General features: G+C 30.5%; 1 protein-coding gene across 2 annotated transcripts in view; it reads right to left on the bottom strand.

Moving 5' to 3' along the window:
- Positions 1-17101, bottom strand: part of GRIK1_1 (Glutamate receptor ionotropic, kainate 1) — a 55199-nt gene extending 38098 nt beyond the window's left edge. The window contains exons 1-2 of one of the 2 annotated variants that reach the window (XM_012936432.3): positions 16980-17101; positions 16854-16935 (exon numbers count right to left, since the gene is read on the bottom strand). The gene's annotated coding sequence lies outside the window, so the exon portion shown is untranslated. Of the gene's footprint in view, positions 1-16853 lie in introns of both variants that reach the window. The other variant, XM_051210802.1, reaches the window with a different exon arrangement.
- Between the last annotated feature and the right edge of the window lie 4248 nt (positions 17102-21349).

The following is a 21349-nucleotide window of genomic DNA, read 5'->3' as shown; positions in this document are numbered from 1 at the left end:
ATATGTAAAGCGAATCCTAGTTTAAAAACTCGCATGTGTGTTTTATGGGTTAAGCGCGTTACGTGGGAAACATTTTTTTTTAAATTCCCATCTTTCAGTAGTTCAGCCTTTCATAATTAAATTCAAGTTGTACTTTAAACTCCTATAACACATACTTTTAAGTAATATCTTAAGTTAACATACCAGACAAAACTCTGTAGACAAAAAATTATAGAATACAACCTTTTTGAAGAGAAGAAAGATTATCGATACTAGTAATCAGGCATTAGTTTTAGACCCAAAACTATATTCTTATTTAAAGTTTTAATTTTTTGAACAAAATAAATATATCATTTAGATTAGTTTTAGTTATTTTAACTCCCGACAGTTCTACCAAAGCACTAAAAATGACAAGCAGGTTATCGAAAATAACTGTACGAAACTTCATTACAACTAACACTGATTTGGAGATAACAGATAAGCACATACATATCGATATACAGTAAATAGACAAAGTTGAATCATTATTTTTTTTTGACATCAGAAGAAAAAAAATGTAGTTCACTTGTTACTTTGTAATTATGTCAAGCGAAAATTGTTCAGTAATTTACAATACAAGTTCTGAAGGAAAATGAAATTGCTAGGGTTTTTTCTAACAATTACTTAGTATTTCACTGAAAATTGATAAAAATAAATACATTTTACTTCATCGATACAATAATGTATGAAACTCCTCTTTCCATAGACCATGTCAATGTTGTTGTTCAAATTGATGCTGCATGTTTCTCGACTAAAGAGAGTATCTAAAACCATCCATATTTAACGCTTTTGTGCTACAACCTAGAATTGAGTTCACTGAGCTCAACAACAAGCAGCAGCATCAGTGCTTGTTGTACTAGAGTTGCGAATCAATGTGAATGAGTTATACAGTGTTTCTCAATCTAGATATTGGTTTGCATTGACTATTTATAGTTTGAATACAACCTACGTCTATTATTGATCTTTTGGCGACTAGGAAATTCGTATAAAATAAATTCCGCTAGGAAATGAAATTTATTCATTTTTGACACTAGTCAATATACATTTAATATTATTTTGGGAAAAGGTAAACGTGTTATTAGTGAAAATAAAACAAAATTTAGTTATTGTTCTATACATGGGATTCTATATTAAAGACTTTTATACCTTGTTTACAACCATAATGCATAATGGAACATTTCGTTTGTTAATTTACTGCTACATCAAATTTCTTGTTTTTTTCTTGTTACTTTGATTATAAATAAATCCAGTTATTAAAAACAACACGTTATGTCTAGAAGAATTACCCCACTAATTGCTGAATGTTCACTGACAATATAGAAAATAAATGTCTGGCTACTATGATAGAATATTCATTTATTCACTAGTACTAAAATTGGCAATTAAAAATTGAAAGACTAAGGAATTGTGGTTCCATGGATTACTCGTACACAGCCTCCGATATTAAGTTTTGATCTCTAAAGCGAAACCATTGATTTTAAGCGAATATTATGATATAACTGTGCATACACAGCTAAGTAGGAATTTTCTACTTCCATTTTGTGCCTTTTTTCTGAAATATTATCCTGAGTGAGCATTAGCCTCTATATTTGAAATAAATCATTTTATTACTTACTTTATAGATTAACATTTGGTGGAATTCTTTTAAGATAGTATTGACAACCGTCTAATGATTTCATATGGTTTCATACTAAATAAATGTTGCATGGTGCAGTGTAATTGAGAATACACTTTTAAGTAAATAAAAATTTAGTTTCTGCTTGTATTACTTTTGCAAGCCATAAGTTCAATGATTTATCTCATCTGCGGAAATCTGATTTAAAGAGCTATCAGTTTTACTGAGTATGATTAATGACAACACCACTCTATAAACACTGAGTACGATAAACTTGTATTGTTAAAAAGAGGAAAATATGAACTAAGTGTAATGGCTTGCCACATTTCATTTTTTTAACAGTTTGTTGGCTGTATCTAGTCTTTATATTGTTAAACGAGTATGGAGAAGAGTACTTAGTCATGAATAACTGAAATGTCTTCCTTGTTAGCGAATCTTAAATATGTATTCCTCTTAGATCTTGGTTGTCGTAAATTCAGCCACCAGTCTTTAAGGGTCAGAGTAACTGAATCGAAAACCTTACCAATATTTCAGTGAATAACTGGTCGTAGGATAATCGGAACGCTTGTTTTACATTTTACTAGTGGCCAAAATTGTCTCAAAATCGAATGCAACGATAAAACATCTAATTTGTTGATATGGTATAGGTACTCATCTGATCATATAACATTCCTTATATCTAGAACGTGTTGCTACCTAAATTTCTAGAAAAACGTTTTTTCAGCATTACAGTGGTTAGACTATGTACTTTTACTTTTTAAATAACCAGTAATATCTATTGAATGCACTGGTTACTCAAATGATTCTATGTAATGATTATAACATATCTTTTATCTAGATAAAAATAAAACTGAAAAGAGACATCTCAGTGATCGGTATATTTTCTTTAATTGATAATTAAAGGATCAAAGTAAATTTCGATCAATCAAGGTCCATTTCTGAATGTCAGTATGAAAGTGTTGAAAATGATTATTTTCTTTATAAACTAATGATAAAATTGAATTATTTTTGTTCTACTGGATTACATGTACCTAGTGTCGATCTGATTAGTTAATTAAAACATCTCGATTAGTCCGAAATAAAAAAGAATTATGACAACATGGTATATAATACAAAACTAAATTTTGGACAGTTATCAAAACCAATAAAACAGTAACTTAACATTCCAAAGTCACAAGATAATATTTGTTGGTTTGAATAGGGATTTATCAATAACGATAAAGAAATTACAAGGCTTAAATAGACAGTCTTTTTTATGCTGTCATTATTATATTTATCACTAATGTTCTGCCTTTTATTTCATTGTTTCGTAGGACAATGATATCGTCAGTTGATCCAACATTTCTCACCGAAAAGAAAGGTTTTGTAGGTGTACAACTATTATCTACGATGTTTTTTTCTTTAATAAGCAATAGAAATGAAAGCAGTGGTAGCAGGCGTAAGTAAGTAAGAGATGAAAGCAAGTATGATAACCAGTGAGGTTGAGTTAGACTGTTACACTATGATATACAATCGGGTGTTTAATTCCTGTCGAATAGGTAGAATATGGGTAACAGAGGAATCCAGGATATGCGTTCCGTTTTATTTCAAACTCTTAAGATTGATGTACATACATCCAAGAGTTGACCTTCACCCTGGATCTCCAACCCAGTACCGTTCGTTTCAAACGCGAACGCGTTATCCACTTAGTTATCGAGTCCAGACAGCCACTCACTTGTGCAACCGCGACTGATTAAATTTCATCCAAAATATCAACGACGGAACAATCCAAACCATTACTAATTAAATTAATTGTTTAGTTGTTACGATTCTCGAGAAATATATTTGTCTAACTAATCTAGGGACTTAAACTAATTTGCAGGGCAATAGTTGTGAATATGTATACATTAAAAGAAACTGATCTTAAATGTTGCATTATTGAACTTCGGTTACAGCATTTAAAAAACACTGCTAGAACTTTGGTCGTCTCACGCATGTGTAAAATTTGAATCACAACTGTTTTCTAAAGACTTCAGCCTAACTGAAATAGAAGGAATACTGCGAGAATCTCTCCAAAATGATCTATTGGACAATATCACTGTTTCTTTATTTCCTTTTTGTATTATACCTTTACTTATGACTCCTGTAACTATGTTTTATATTCCTCAGTCTTCTTTGTCCAGGCTTTTATTTTTTATCTTTGGTTAAGATTTACTTTTATTACTTAATTTCATTTTAGCCAGGTCAAGGACGATAAGGTCGTGTATGACTATACTCGAGGTTACGGATTCGTTGACCTTTGAACATTTTCTGAAAACGATTACTTGAATCATTGCAAACAAATATTTAGTCCCATTTTGTTAGGAATACCCTCATTGATTTTTAAGTACTAATCACATTTATTAACCATTTCTTTGGATGTTTAATAAGTTATTTTGTCCGAGAGAAACCTTCGAGTGTTTAGCACAAGCTGTGCTGTTTGAAATATTTTGTACTTTTATTATACTCGGTTAACTTAGTTAAATTAGAACACATTAAATTACGCACAAAGTTTGATAGAATTACATGCGAATGACTTAAAAAGACTTAGTACACCATACAGAAGGACTTTGTTCGGTATAGCTGAATAAACTTTGATTCGTTGGTCCTCTGCATTCAGATGACATATTGGGATTTTTGTCGTTACATTAACCAGTCATCAGAATGATAGAATTCAGTGTTTCCTTACTATTCAGCCCTTTGTTTTCACGAAATAAACTGTATTGACCATTTCTGTCACGTTCAGTTCTCAAAAGCTAAAGTCTATTTTATTTTATTGACTAAAATTACTCATACTTCAAACAATACTACAATATTTAAGAGCAGTTCGCCTAGTATAAAAGGATTTCCTATCAAACTCAAGTTTAGAATTTAATATCCACATACAAGGGAAATATCAGAAGGGGTTTTGTGGAGATTGTAGTAATTTCAATAGTTGAGGTCATGAGTCAATTGAAGCTAGACCACCATGAAAAACCTGGAAGCACTGGACGGCTGTTTCGTCCCATTACGGGACCCCTCAAAAGTGCGCATCTACGATTCCGCTCGAGGGATTCGAACCCAGGACCTGTCCAACGGTGTTAATGTCTCACTTCAACTAATCCACGAAACTGAGCGACACATCCACCATTGTTATCAGTGAGTTTCTATCTCACAACAGATCTCACAACAACTCTATTGGTCACTGCTTCTCACCGGAACTCCAGGATATACATCTTGAAGCCAGTCGCCAGTGAGCATATTCGAACCCAGGATCTCGCGAGCGGGATCGTGAATGCGCAGTACTGAGGAGTCCCACAATAGGACGAAACAGCCGTCCTGTGTTTCCAGGTTTTCCATAGTGGTCTAGCTTCAATTGACTCATGATCTCAACTATTGAAATATTTATTTGTCAGATTATGCAAAACAATTCTCTTCGAGTAAATTATTGGTTTTCAGCAAAATAATAACCACCTTCAGACACTAAAATTGTGACATGTTATCTTATTGATAATATTAGTAGTATATTCGTAATTTGATGTAATTATTTATTGTGTGTTGTGTCACCCTACGTCAGTGTAGTATCCAGTATAGTAACATGTAATAACAGATCTATTTTCATTCCGTGTTCATTTTAACTGAATTTATATCTTATGTTATATTATTTGTTCCCCCAGAGTAAGCAAAATTCCTAGTATTAGAATACATATGAAAGCGGATAAAGACGTAATAATGATATTCCTTGAGTAAATGATCAAAACTAACTCTAATAAATAGGATTTAAGATAGATGTTTTTAAAATAATGAACATATCACTGCTTTATGAAACAGAAGTTAAAATGAATGCTCTTATTGCTATCGTACTATAACACATTATTCATAGTTATAATTATCGCTTACAATTGAATAGCAAAGTTCATGGGAACATTAAACAAAAATCATCCTCATTCAGTGATATAGGTATAAATTAATTAACGTGATAATAATACTAAGCTATATAGAGATAATTGTTATGAACTTCTGATGTCAGTTACAAATATGTGAAATTCGGTCACTATAGAGGATAAATTAAAAGTATCTTGTCTACTATTCGTTGACGGATCAGCGTTATTTGCAGTATAACTGTATAACTAGACCAAATTGAAGGCAGTTGAATATAAATCAGAAGATACTTGTGTTATCACTGAAACGAGAAAACATTTTTTCTCAAAGAAACATTACGTCTGCTTAAACGTAAACTCAACTATGGTTTTTCCTTGATTACAGTAGTCGATTCGAGAGAAATAAACCGTCGTATTTTCATTTATTTGACTTGGAAACTCTAGGCTGTCAGATTTGACAGAGCAGACTAGGAAAAAACTTTCAGGCAATCACAAATGGTCTGAATGTCATAAATTAGAAAAATACGGGCTGACCAACTCCCTAGAAGTGTAAATATCGTACTATGGGTCAAATAACAAAACAGTTAACCTGGCGACAATACTCGTTCCTAAATAATGCCTTCTGAATAGCTCCTCAAAGTATTATTCCTTGTGTATACACTTAAAACTGTTTCTCCTATTAGGACATCGATAGCTAGCTACAGATCTCTAAACACTTCTGTACTGGACTCTTCTTTTCTAGTGATTGCCAAATGTCATTTATGGTCTCGATGTCTGCCTCCTATTTCCTGAGCTATTTGTTTTTAATCTGCCTATCTTCCTTTTCTCTTGACGGTTCGGATTTGGTTCATACCTTAAAATTAGGTTGATTTTTGCCGTTATCTTTTCCCTTGTGAATGCTAAGGCCTAATTTTGTACTCTCGTTGGAAGCACTTCACAGTATCGCGAAAGAATCTAAATGTCTTTTTCATACATATTGCTTAATGCTTTTTCGTAACCAAGGAAATTGGTGTATGTTGATGTTCACAATCAGACTAGTTGTTCAACAATGATCCTCTGTATCGCGACTTAGTTGATAAATAGTTTATCCTTACAAAAGCCGGCTTGTTGATTTCGAAGTTTTGAACCTACTCAATCTTTCGTTAGGTTGAGTAGCACCTGAAAACTGACAGTATTGTTATCTTTATTTAGTTCTCGCACTTAATATGATCTTATTTCTTCAGTGCCTTGATGAGATGTTCTTCTTTCTAGTCTATTGTGATTAGCTTTTTGTCCCAAATCTTTCAGTAGAGAACATGGAATGTCTTTGAAGCTACCTTTTTATATCTTTAGAGCATCAGCTGGTGAACTGGTAAATCTATTCTACTATTTTTCCTGCTACATTCTTGATCGTATCGTAAAGTTCTTTCGTGTTTCTTTTTTTGCGGCTTGTTCTGATGTAGTTGTTAGGGCTCTGATATATTTCTGCTTGTCAACTCTAATGCTGTTCTTCATTCGTTTATTTAGTCGTGTATATTGAGCTCTCACATTAGCTTCCTCTGCTTCAACTTGGCTATTATCAGTTATTCTTCTCTTATTTTTCCTTTATTCAGTCTCTCTCGGGCTGTCCACACTTCAGCGTCGTTTCTTTTACCCAGGTCATATAGTCCCATAATGAATTCATACCTTAAGTCGTTCATCTTGGCAATCACGTTTAGGCCCTCATAGGAATGGCCAGGAATTTTCCTGGACAGTTCTTTACGATGGAATGCAGCCTATGGTTTTCTAAGAACACTTTTGGATTCCATCAGTGCGACTTCTTACGTGCAGGGGCCATTCATCTTCCCCATCAGAATACAACAACAGATCTCCTTATGTTATTTATTTTTGCCCAGACTTTTCATTGAGTTTCATCTATTATAAACACCTCAAGGTTGTATCTTTTTTACTTCCACTTCTATTCGAACAACTCTCCCGATCTTACAGTGTTAGAACATTTTTCGTGTCTACATCAATTCTTGTAATGATTTTCAGAAGAGGCGTCAACCTCATGTCTTTTGGAGAATCTCCCTTCCACCATGATATGTGATAACTCTTCCATATGAAATCCTTTATTGCAAATTAATCTCTATGCCATGATAATATAGACTTCAAGTTACGCAACATAATGAGATCATTAATATTACGTTTACTATTTCTGAATCTCGTGTTATGCATATAATGTTTGCCAATTATAGGAAAGTAGTATTAATTTATTAGTATCTGGACATAACTAGAAATTAATAACTTTACATGTTAAATCTCCATGGAAGGGATCAAATTATTCACTTTTATCTGTAAAGATAGTGATTAACCTGATTTTGCTCTACATATCGGTTCATAGTTATGAATGGAGTGATCGATAACAGATAAAAATTACGTCGTACAGTAATCGACTCGACTTGCGTCTTCTAGCGCTTTGTAGTGAGAGTTATCGGCATCGCTATCTTGAATGTTGCTATGACTCATTTCGAGGTTCAGTACGAATCAATAATCTTTTTCACAACAACCATTAACCGTAAATCAAACACTAATGAAACATATCAACGAACGTCAAACTTCGTGACTTACACTTGGTTTTTGCTTTAATGCTTATAGCACAATTTTAATACTAACCAAGAACAAATTTTGGTCTATGATATTTTGTTTACATAATCTGTAAGTTTGAATTTATTTCTTATTAGGTTGAATGAATGCCTTAGTATACAGAATACCGCTGTCGTAATCTGAAAGCCTATCCTAATATATCCTATATGTCTTAAAATATCCCACAAACTGGTCAATATTGGTTGTTTAATGAAAAAATAAATTTATTTACAGCTTAAATGTCAATTATAAATTAAAACCTGCATTTTTTTAATGTGTAGAATAGAAATCTAACCTAAATTCAGTTATACAGACACAAATTAGTTTTTGTATGTTGATTTATATGCACCCTAATGTCCTAGGTATTTTCCTTTCATTGTTAATCACTAAAGTGTCCATATGCACACTAACACATAATAAGTATGCTGAAAGTCCATTTTGGGGTGTACACAAAGTGTGCATTACATACACACATATACAAATTTTGATTGCTTTTTAAGGAAAAAGTTTTAAAAACAGAAGAAAATCCGTTTTCAAGTTCTAAATCAAAGTTACAGAAGGAAATTGTTTAAATGTTAGTTCATATACGTATGAAGCAAAAAAGTAATGATCGAATGTGTTTAGGGCCAAAATTCTTACATTTCTACCAAAAAACTGCAATTTTAGAAATTACCATTTACCTAGTCCTATGCCTAGTCTTTATTAGGGTGGCTTAATAAATCGAATATATATAACAGTTCCAGTTACTAGTCAATAAATAGGTAGGAACTCGTAAAATTTGTTATTATGTCTTGAAAAACAATGGCATAATATTGATATATGTATGAACTTTTGAAATATATTATAACGCTGATCGGTGTAATCTGAAGATATTGATCGGGATATGGAATGTAATGAACCTAGAAACCTTATGTGACAAATATATTGCGTAATTAGCAAGTAATCTCGGAGTTCTAAAAGTTTTTAAGAGAGGTTCCAAAATGAATGAAAACTATATTAGAGTTTATTCAGAATATGGTCAGTGTTTTCGTAAGATATGCTGCCCATTATCTGTTTTTTTTATTTTTCTCATTACAGAATGATAATATAGGATAACCTTTTACTGCGAAACAGAATCGAATAAGAAGCAAGTTTAAGCAGGTTAGATTTCACCAGTCTAGAAACAATGAAAAAATCTTATTAACTTCAATATCCTTTGGTTTTTCGCAGAATATTTAATCATAAATCAATCAATCATTCAAATTACGTATTCGAATTCTGGTCATTAAATGACCGTTATTGGTTAGATTTTCTTATCCATAATACTCAAATTATAACTAGTATAATATAATAATAGATTCAAAGTGGCAATTAGATTCTAAAATATTTTGTTAATAAAATCAGGGAATTTACAATGGAAGTTCATTCCGCTTTCTTCTTATCTTATCTAACACTTTTCTTATAATAAATAAGGCAAAAAAAATATCAAATAGCAGAATTGAATAATAATGTGACCAATTGTTATATTTCTAAGAATGCTAATAACAGCAAAAGCAGTAATGAAGATAACGTAAATAAATTAGATAATCAAAAGCAAAAAAAACTGCGTTCATTATCCTCAAGGGAAATTGACATCTTCGTTATTTGTCTACTATACAGTTTTGTGATCCCTATACTTCTTTACTTTTTTTAATCTTATCTTTTTTCTTACTTATTCACAGTTAATAAAAAGGCAATTTTCCCTCCTTGTTTATTCCTCTTTAGGGAAATAGTTCATTATACAGTTTATCTAATTTCTACTCTTCATATATTTCCTTAAGCTATTTTCTCATAAAATAATGGTGTATGCTTCAATTGGTTAAGGATGATTTCTGATGTATCCTTCGTCATATATATTTTATCACAATGAAAGCTAAATATATCTGGTAAAAAGAAATGAAGTGAAGTTCAGTGAATATATATATATATATATATATATATATATATATATATACAAGCTGTACGTAAACAGTTACTTTCGATTTGTGAAATTTATATGAAACAAAAGATTATCGACAAATTTCACTAAATAGACGGGTGTATTCGTGCATTATGAGAAACACTAGGTAAATAATTAACTTTGTTGCCTAATACCCTAAGATAATTATATTTTTGACATTTTTGTCAAAACCTATGTGTATACAGATGAAGATAACATGGACTCATTATACAAGGGAAGTATCTTTTTATCTTCAAATTTAAAAGTAGTATTTTTAATCACAATTGATTGATCACTGGGTGGTGATCAGTGTCATGCTTGTCTAGTCCCTATTAGTGCAGATCGAATGCTATCGATCATGCTACAATGTGGCCACCAGTCTAGGTGACTCGACACTGCAGGCACTATATATTGAGATTCAGATGGTGGTTGGTTCCTGTTGACTACCTCCAATCACCATCTAAGTAGTATTTTTAACCTGTCAAATAATGAAACGAAGGTTTTCCAGGCAATTCCATAAAACTGCAACAAAATATTTAGGTGATACTCATTCGTTTCCATTGTATAGATTTTTACGAGTTATGCAACAGTTTTGTTGTGAATTTTACTTTTATGCTATACTGTTTTCAATAAAGTAGACCGAATAACAGTTGTGGATCCGAACTGTCCTCTGAAGCAGAGTGAACAGCACTAATTTTTAAAAAATTGCTGGGATAAACCAGAACAAGACGTTATTTTCACTTATTTGTTTATGTTTCTGTCCCTTACACTTTCATTCTTTTATAATTTTATATCCTTACAAACTTTTAAGTTACAGCCATATAACTTAATAAGGTTTACATCATAAATCAGTGGGATAGTGAAGTCATTTAAACAGTTTTAAATGATATTACTTCTAGATATTTTCGAAGCAATGAAAAGATGCTTTAGATGTACAGTTTTCATTTGTTTATGATGATTTACGTACTGATACAAGCAGTGATTATTGAGGATTTTGTAATTTCTCCACAAAATCATATAATCTTTTATTGCAAGCTATAATCCTGTTATGACGCCAGAAAGATATTTATTCTGAGTTACATATTGTTTCAGTAGTATAAAGTACGGAACTAAAGGAGTAAGACTAGTAGCTTATAAATGATATTCTAGGTAGGTTAGTACTGATACAATTTAATAGTTATCAACCGTGATGAGATTCGATTTTTTTTCAATATCATCTCATTACTTAACGAGACATTACAATACTATGATGTAAACTCCTGAATAACATCAGGTAACTCAAACTGAAATAAGTGTTTACACGAGATCTAAAAATAATTTTAAACTTTATAAATGTAAACCACAGTTAGCTTCATAAATAAGGAGAAAATCTACATTGCATTAACTACAATGATCATCATTTTTATGAAAATCTCATTGAACATTGGTATGATAATTTCTGTTACTAGTTTTTCTTGCCTGAATTAATTGAACACTGTTTTTAGTTAGCTATACCTGAAACACAATTATAAATGTTAAAGCGTATTTTTATTTACTATTTATTGGTGATATTTAATTATTTAATGGATAAATACAGTAACACTGGCCATCTCCATTGAAAAGTGGTCTTTTTTTAAAGGAATACTCTAAAAAGATTACCTAAATTATTATAGTTCGAACTAACTGCAATTCCATGTAAATGTTTTTTTAGCCACATACTTTTGTGTCTGGGCCATTGGTATTACGAGAAACTTAGTGACATTAAAATCTGCAATCAATCGTTTAACAACTAGATAACTACTCTAAATACGTATCAACCTCAGTTTTTGGATACAGTTTCATTTAATCACATAATTACAACCAAATACCATATTTTAAATAAAATATAGATCTCTTTATCTCCAGACGGAGTGATTTCTCTCGACAAATCAGTTAGAATTAGTTTTCAAAGAATAGCACATTTTATTGCTTTGTGTGATGTTTATGTAGTATTCAAAATTATATATATATAGGACTATTGTTTATCTCAATATGGCCATATGATTTTGATATTATATATTAATGCAGCCAGGGCAAATTATCTATCATTCCATATGTCATTTTTGTAGACAGAATTATTTATATACGCAAAATATATATCAAATAATGGTAGGCATGCAAGCCATATCTACTAATTAATTAGGTTAAATATAATCAAATAACTTGTAATCGAATAAATGATAGCATGTGGTAATATATAACCTAATGGATTGTAGTAATCACGAACTATAATATACAAAATTGGATATAACATTATTTGTTTTACATATATTCAGCGAATGAACAAACAGTTGATGTATAATACTTTATCATTATTCATTGTTCAGGGTTGAAGTTAAATAAAATATAAAACTTGTATATGCATAAATCAAACTTCTTTTAATACTACCCACTTCTTATCAAAGTTTTGCACAGAAGTTCGACTTAAAAGTTGTATCTAATATGCTTGAGAAAACACTCTCAGTCTTATTATTTTTGATTTATATTACTATATATTAAAATAAAACCAACCAAAGTGAATATATTCGGAAAAAAATGGAGAAAAAATCCATTTGTTTGTGAGCAGTTGAATCATATAATCTAGAGTATTCAAAAATTTATGATCCTCTTGTGTATCAACAAATACTTTAATTAATAACTGCATAACATTGTTCAGATCACCAGTCACTAATGAACCTGATTAAAAGAGTGTGATATTTAACATCATTTGTAAAACTGCTCAGGAATTGCAGAAGTTAAAAAAATCTTTATTTTATTTTTGATAAAATAAAAAAATGGGACAAAATTAAGATAATGGAGTATTTTATTTCTTTCAAACAATTCGAAATTAAGATCATTAAATTTATGTAGGTAGCAATAAGTCACGTTTCTGTAGCTTTTTCTATCTTCCATAGGGGTAAAAATTTTCAGGCTTTTAGATCCTACATTTCTTGATAAAGTAAACAACATGTCAACGTAAAAACAAAACATGGAGAATCTTTGATCTAATTTGTTGCTGATGTATCTTGATGCAAATAATGTAAATTTTGTAAGAAATAATTATTGGTTTTTGTATATGCATAGGTTTATTGTATAAGAAATATTATTTATAGCAACTGCGCTCGTATATCTCAGGTCCTAAGTTCTATTGGGGTTAATAGTATGGTTTTCTTTAACTAAGATTGACATACAGAAAGCCTAGTTCATCAGTAGATCTTTTTAATAGTCTCAGTGAATCCATAATCGTAATATCGACCACTTGTCCAATGTATTACAATTAGAATTAAAGTTAACTAATTCATATTCGAATGAAACTTAGGAAAGCCTACAATAATATAATCTATATCAACCGTGATTTTAAAACTTTTCATGACTATTGTTGTGAAACTACATGTGAAATTTTTATTGAATCCTTTAACCTGTGAGATACAAAAAAGGAGTTTTGAAAGCTTTAACTGTCGGAAAAGCTGCTTGTTACAATACTTTCACTAGAAGATATTTTCTACCCTGAAATGTTTTATCAAAAGACTATGAAATGTGAGTTACCACATACTGACTGACATTAATTTAAGTTGTTGGCACTCATGGAAATTATAGTCTATAAGATCTCCTTGGAACATGTTTTTTTAAGAATGATGAACGTAAGCGGCATTTGTCGACTCTAATTGGAATTATTAATAAGTTTATATTATCATCGAGGTTTGAATTGATTATTTAAAAAACTGACCACCGTGTGAACTGTTTGTAATAAATAGCAATCATTTCATATCTATTGTCGAAAGAGTTGGCCCAAGTCTTCAAACGGCAGAGGTTCAGTTTTCTACTTATTGAAGTATGCAACCATATCATTATTACTTGCTTAAACAGGAATGCGCCAGTTGAGTCAAACTTCCAAAAGTTAAAAATTGTTTTGATTTCGTTTGAATGTTTTTAACATAAAAGCTATCGAGAAACCTCTTCATTCCTGAGGATTGTAAAAACTCTTCGCTTTAAAAAAACTTTTTGAAGTCATGAAAGTGATGATTAGATAATTGTATTTAGTTCTAAAACCAACAACAATGACTTGGTTAAAGTTTACGTAGGTTTAGAAGAATTAGTCCTCTTGATAAATTTCGATAGTGCACCAAGAAGACGAAGATTATCAGAACTATGTAATATATTAGCGCAAAACATTTCGAACAATCTGATCACACATTTATTTGTTAAAAACATTTATATATAAAAATAAAGGGCCAACTAGACTAGAAATGGGGGGCATGAAGAGACAAAGATAATAATGAAAATAATGTGAAAAACAACTTGAAGCCTCATCACTCTGGATAATAAGCTAATATTACTAGGGTAGATTTAGGCTGAAAACAAACTTTCTTTGGGTTTTCGTACGGCCATGGCTTCAATAAACCATAGTTTGCGCCATTTTACGCAGTGTTAATATCAATCTTATCACCTGTTTCAACTATATGTTTAAAAACAGGGAGCGATGGTTGTATATCATATATAGGTCACGTAGTCAACGAAAATGGTGGAAAGATAAGGTCGTAGATTGAAGAATAATGTTGTTGATTTTAGATCTTCAGGATTTCCATAATTTTTAGAATAGGGTTCTGAAAATGACCATATACGTTTACTTCGATCTGCATGAAATATGAGTCAGATTGAACTACGCTGATGACGGCTATACTTTGCTACTGTACTCTATATAGTCAGTCAGAAATCACTTTTATTTGAATGGAACTTATGTAGATTGTGTTTATTTCACCACTCCGTGTTGAGAAATATCTTTTTACATTGATTTTCCTCGGTACTAATCCATTTTAGCTTCATATTTTACGTATTTTGGTGTTCCATCAAATTAAGAATTTTGTGTCTTTTATCCAAACTTTAACGTGAACCATACTTGGTTAAGTATAAATAAATAGAATTATTTAAACAAATAAAGTCAATTAAATGTGTGCACATGCTATAGGTCTAATAATCATTTTTTATAAGCAGAGAATGGAGATTTGATAACGCGGTTTTTCGTCAACATCACATTTTTAATTACACTATTTATAACCACAATTATGACTTTATAAATGCCAGTATCCTTCCGCAATTTAAAGCTTTTGGGTCTGCTTTTTAAAACGCATCGCATTTGGCAATACTGTAGACATAACACGGGTTTATTGATATTTAGCCTGTATTTATTAGTTTCATCACTTCTGGTTGCTACCACTAGCACGGAAAACAAATTTTTGACATAATCTAAAAAATAATTATTAACATTCTAGTTACTCGAACAGTAAAATTAGTATAAGCTGACTCTTGGAGTGAGCTTATTAGAAATTTATTTGTAACGTGTAAGTTTTAATAAAAATAATCGCTTCCTACATCTCAGTATCAGTATTTGTTTGCACTGATGCCCTTTCTTCTGTGAATTTCCCAGGGAATTCATCGTTATCAAAGCCATTATATGATTTCAACTTGAAATTGACTAATACGTGCTCTTTAAAGTTTATCTAAGTGAATTTTCCGAAGTGCGAGAATACTTAACCTCCTCTCTTTTACTATTGATAAGATTTTCTGACTGAAATGAAAGTTGTTAAGTTAAAAAAATTCTAATTTTCCACGATTTTCTGTCGAATTAGCTAAACTGAGATATCCTGCTGAGCTTTAAATTATTCCTAAATTAGCAATCAAATTTTTTAAGTCAAAGGCTGGTTTCATTAAAGTTTTCCTATGGAAGCGTCTAAATATCGGTAATTAGTTTTACAACTTGATGTATAAACCACTTTATTGTTTCGAATGATTAATTTACAATTGGTGAATTGTAGAAATGTCGAAGAATACTGCATTTTACTATGAAGTAATTAAAGTACTTTTGATTGCATGCATCCTAACAGTATTATTGTCTACTTAGTAGTTAGTTTATAATGAACAACAGATTTCGGAGTAGAAAATATTATTCTTTCGAGTAAGGCTTATTTTCATATGACAAATCTTTCAAAACATTAGTCACTTATTGTGTCATCTAGCATATGATAATGTGAATGAACGTTTCTTATTTAACTTGTCTTGTTCTGAAAATATAATTAAATTTCTGCTACAGCCATTGCAGTACAGATCAGTTACCATAAAATACAAATACATTTATGTAATGACATCAGGAATTTTGTCAACCCATTATTATTGCGTCCTATACTTAAGTCCATCTTAATTCGTTTAATGGTTAATCAACATAATTCGTGGTTTTTTTATAGTTTTCATTCATATTTAGAGAAGTATTTGATAAGGCATTTAGCACATCTCGTTCAACAAGTTCACATTATTTACAAATCATAACTTCAGTATTTTTTTGGTGCAAAACTTATATTATGCTTCCTGCGGCAAACAAACATTGTTATAAGTGTACATAATGACGATAGATATGAATACATTTCAGGGAAACATTAAATTCTTAATCTAAAAACTGAGTTTAAAATCATTTTTATCCAAATGAATATTTGGTAACCAGTGGTTTGTTCTTAAATATCTATATCTACATCAGTCAAGCAAATCAATTCAACAGCTACCAGAAGACAAATTAATTTAGTGATCAGTTTCTAATAAATATGGGTTAGTCAATGGATATGAAAATGTACCCAGTTTACATGATCATGTTTATCATTTGTCATAATGAAACTATTGAAAGAACTACTGAGGAATCTTAGCACTTGTGTACTTTCTGCACGTGTACATAAATTCTTATTTCTAATCATGTAAAGTTGTAAATTATTGGACATATTGAATTCAAAGATTCACTTACTGGAAATGTTCCTATAATCCTCACCAGAATCGTTATGCTGTATGTTTATCAGAGTAACAAAAATATCAACAATCCACTATTTCTGTAAACGTAAACTTGTATGAATAAAGTATAAATAATTTTTACGTTAATTTTCTTTATCGATGATGTAACTGTTTTGTTGTAATATGGTCACTCCATATCAACTTTTATTGCCGAATATTCTGTTATTGTAGAAACATGTCCATTTGCAATATTTTGGTATGAAATATATTGTTTTCACTATATATATATATATATATATATATACCGTATATAATACAGAACGAAAAGTTATTGAATTTGGTAAGCCAATCAAAATTTTCTCTAAAAAGTGTGTTCAAGGTCTAATTTGACTGTATAAACTATATTACATTGTGTGTATGTTGACGGTGGTAGTCGAGGGTGGATAAGTGGCGGAAGGTTATGTTTATTTCTTTAATCAGACAACTATTGTTTTGCTCCAAGTTATAGAACTTATGTCCTTCTGCATGCAACTTTTCGAATTAAGGCCATCAACCAAACATATGCATTCGACACACATACATACATAACTATACGACAAAAGAAAAGACATATTGACAGCATACAGTAAAAAAAAGACCACTTAATGTTTTTCTAATGTGAATATTCTAGATGACAGGCAGTTGACAGTTTAAACACTTAGTGAATGCTATACTAATTTTCTTGCTACTTTATCATTATCATGTCGATGATGTTCAAAGCTGTTTGGTAGCGAAACTAGGTTGACATGAAAATTCCAGGTTGGGGAATAACAAAATAAAGCTTTACGTTCCATATATTTGAACGTGATGGTTCATATATATATCTGTCTATGAACCGCAGTAAAAATGTTTTAGTTTCATCCTTTATAAAAAAAGGATAGCAACAAACAAGCCACCATGCGTTTTGTATAATATCTCGTGTATATATTAACTAGTTCACTGATGGGATTGGTCGATGAACTTACTAAATAGATAAGAGAGTAAAACTAAAAAAATCCTTTATATACATTATATATGCATATACATTCCTGTTTATCAGTCGTAGTTAATCGACATATCAAGATATTGTGCACTGTTGATTTGTTAAGAAAAAGGAAAACACAAAACTAAAATGTTCTAAACCATTTTTTTTCATAGATGGAACAGTTGATGTGAAGAAAATAATTAATGATTATTTTTCTCCTTATATCAAATAATTAGTTTATTGTTATGATCCATATAACTGTAGAATTTGATTGAAGTATTTGATATCAATTAGTGTTTTCATTGTTCTACCGACTGAAGAAGATCTTTGGTAGACTCATACAGATTCCCAAATTGACGACATCCAGATATTTGGTGAAAAAATAACTTGGTACCTGTGAAAGGTTTTAGAAATGATTAAGTTTCGAATTCACTCAATGTTCAAACTTTTTGTTACCAGTATATTTGAATGAGTGTCCAATATATATGTTACATATGAAATGGAAACACACAGTCGCCTGTTAGAACCTGGAAAGTTACAACATGTGCATTAACTGTTGGTGATCATTAACATTAGACTAGACCGATTGTAAATATATGGTTTTAATTTCATTCGTCAATACTAAATATTAGTAGTGAAAAAACGTATTACAACAGAAATATGCAATGGATTTCATGATGTTAAAACTGATGTTCACTAGCACTCTTTGACGAACAATAAAAATCAATAAATATCCGCTAAGAGCTGAATATTAATGGTAAGGACATGACCATTATCATCTAGTGTTTGGCTATTTAATAAAGAAATATTGGCTACTATGAAATGTTTGTTCACATGTTGTGTAGTTATGTGATATGTAAAATAATAATATTTTAGCTAGCTAGAGAATAACAGGATGACTCCTGATGAGTGTTGAAGGATCAGTATATTCCCACGATTTGAACAGATCATGGTTAAAATCGATTGGTTTCAGCTTTCTTTAAATGGAAATTGGATAATGCATCACTTAAGATATTCATTCAAAGATAATCAAAATATGGTTTATGAAAATATTAGATTTTATCTACGTTGTAATTTATCATAAACATAATCGTCTTTATCAGAAAACGTTTGGTTTTATAATAATCCACATAAACTATGTGATTGTTCCCCGAAAACTGATCAATTTACTACTAAATTATTAAAGCGAACATTGATAATATTTTGTTTAATAATAAATTATTAATAAGAAATATGATAAGCGATTAAGAATTGTTTAGCACAATTATTTTGTATAATTCACTTTGGTTAAAGTTCATGCATAGTATCCTTGTTATTTCTTGTATCATCAAGAAATAAGCTAATAACTTAGCATCTTTTATTATTTTTTTAAATGATAAAAATGTAGATTAGTCGTCATTTGACTTGAATTAAACATTTAGTGATATGTATACTACATAATCTATTTTGTTCATTATAAATTAACAAGGGAACTAATTTAATATTAATCAATTTTGAATGTAATTACTACAGTAAATTTGGAATTCTATTCATATACAAAAAAAAAATTAATAACAGAACTTTTTAAAAAAATTTATTCCTTTAAATGTTCTGAATGAAAAGATAATAATTACGTCGTTCATTTCTTCACATTCAATATTATTTCTCAAAGATGGAAATAATTGTCTACAGAATATACATAATATGGGCTTGGAGGTATTTTACCGAAACTCACATGATTGATGTTGATAATAATAACCAAGTACAAGTAATTATACAAGGTATCATCTATCACATCATATTACTATATAATATTGATGCATCAGTATTCTTCTAAATGCATATTTTTGTTCTGTGTCAAAATTGAATTAATAGAAGTAATGGTAGTATTCATTAGGATACATGGGTGGTTGTATTATGGTGTCACTAATACGGAACAGCATATTAAAATATGTTATGTGGTCAAGACAAAATTTAACACATGCTCACATGACACTAAAGGTTCATTTAGATAACTCAAAATCATCTTCAATATAAATATTTTTATTATTGTTCCGAACGATATGAAAGTTTCTGTGAAATAGTTCAAGAATTGACTAAACTATATTTCACGTCATAGTCTAGTATAAGAAATTAGTTTAACACAGAAGTTTATTTCGGTTAGCTGAATACTAATGGCATTTTAAATGATGAAATCAAATATGTTGATCAATTGACTAAAACGTCTAATCTGACTGATCTAAAATGGTATTGATCAAAACATAGTTACATCGGTAGAACATTTGCTTGGAAAACCGTAAATATATATTCTTCAATACTATTTTCTGTTGACCTCAAATTATTCCATTTTATTATATAAACTCCAACTGTATTAAAAGCCAATATTTTCAAAGCCATAAGTTGTCCGAAGAAGTTACAGTTGTATTGATTTATTTACCTTATTTTATTAAAACTCTAACTGATTGGTGAAAAACAAAGTTTTGCAAAATTCACTCTTGATTTTGTGAAACTAAAATTGATTTCGGTGTGCTGTCTATTATAATTGTGACCAATGTTTCCACAAAAGTAATACTTTGTTTGCCTGTAATGAGAAATTTGACACTGCTTAGGAAAAGCGCATAAGTAAACTTTTAGACAACTATACCACTATGTATCAAGGCACAAATAGGAACCATGGGGCTGAAAAATCTGTAAGAACGTTACTTTGAAAGCACCTGATAGAACATCAAAGCGGGAACTTAGTTTCCCCAATGGTATTAAGGTCTCCAAAAAAGGAGAACATTAGGGCAACTTTACGAACATCTAATTTTGTCTAGCATTATTTTTCTTACAATGAAGATAACAATGAGAGTTCTATTTCATTGTATATGACTGTCGTGAATTATGTGTTTCGTTTATGAGCTATTGGTGTATGGGAAACAATACTATCATTTTAACGGAGAGTTTCTAAAAGTATTCATTTGAAAACGTGACTAGTTTTTTATATTTGAAAATGTAACACTCAAGTTTTTCTTTTCGATGAAATTTCAAATATAACGTAAGATGCGTAGTCAGAAATAACCCTACTGACTGACTAGATTTAGAGATAAATGTTCGCAATTTATGTAATCAGCTTCTCCAAAATAAACGTGGAGGATCAAACAAAAATTTATCTTAAACTGCTTTGATTTATTTTCTATCAAGTTCTTTTCGGCCGTCTTAGCACATACCAGACAAAATAATAAATCATTGCTTTGGTATCATACTAATGAAATGAATAGGGTGGAACTCTGATTTGAAAGTTATCTTGCCTACAATTTAAACATTTGCGATTACTTAAAAAATGTATTATTTCCGAATACGTAAATCATTGTGCTTATTTACATTAGCCTATCGTGCATAAATCTGTCAAAACAGAGACAGATGTGATGTATAATGTGCTGCCATGCCGTCAACCTGATAATATTTCTATCACATTACATTACCTTTAGAATGTTTACGGTTGTTTGTCATGTTATCCAATAGAAGAGTGATATTGTCTATTGTGAAAA

This window comes from Schistosoma haematobium, chromosome ZW, assembly GCF_000699445.3.
Source record: "Schistosoma haematobium chromosome ZW, whole genome shotgun sequence".
Classification (NCBI taxonomy): Eukaryota; Metazoa; Platyhelminthes; class Trematoda; order Strigeidida; family Schistosomatidae; genus Schistosoma; species Schistosoma haematobium.
This window is presented reverse-complemented; position numbering and strand designations above follow the sequence as displayed.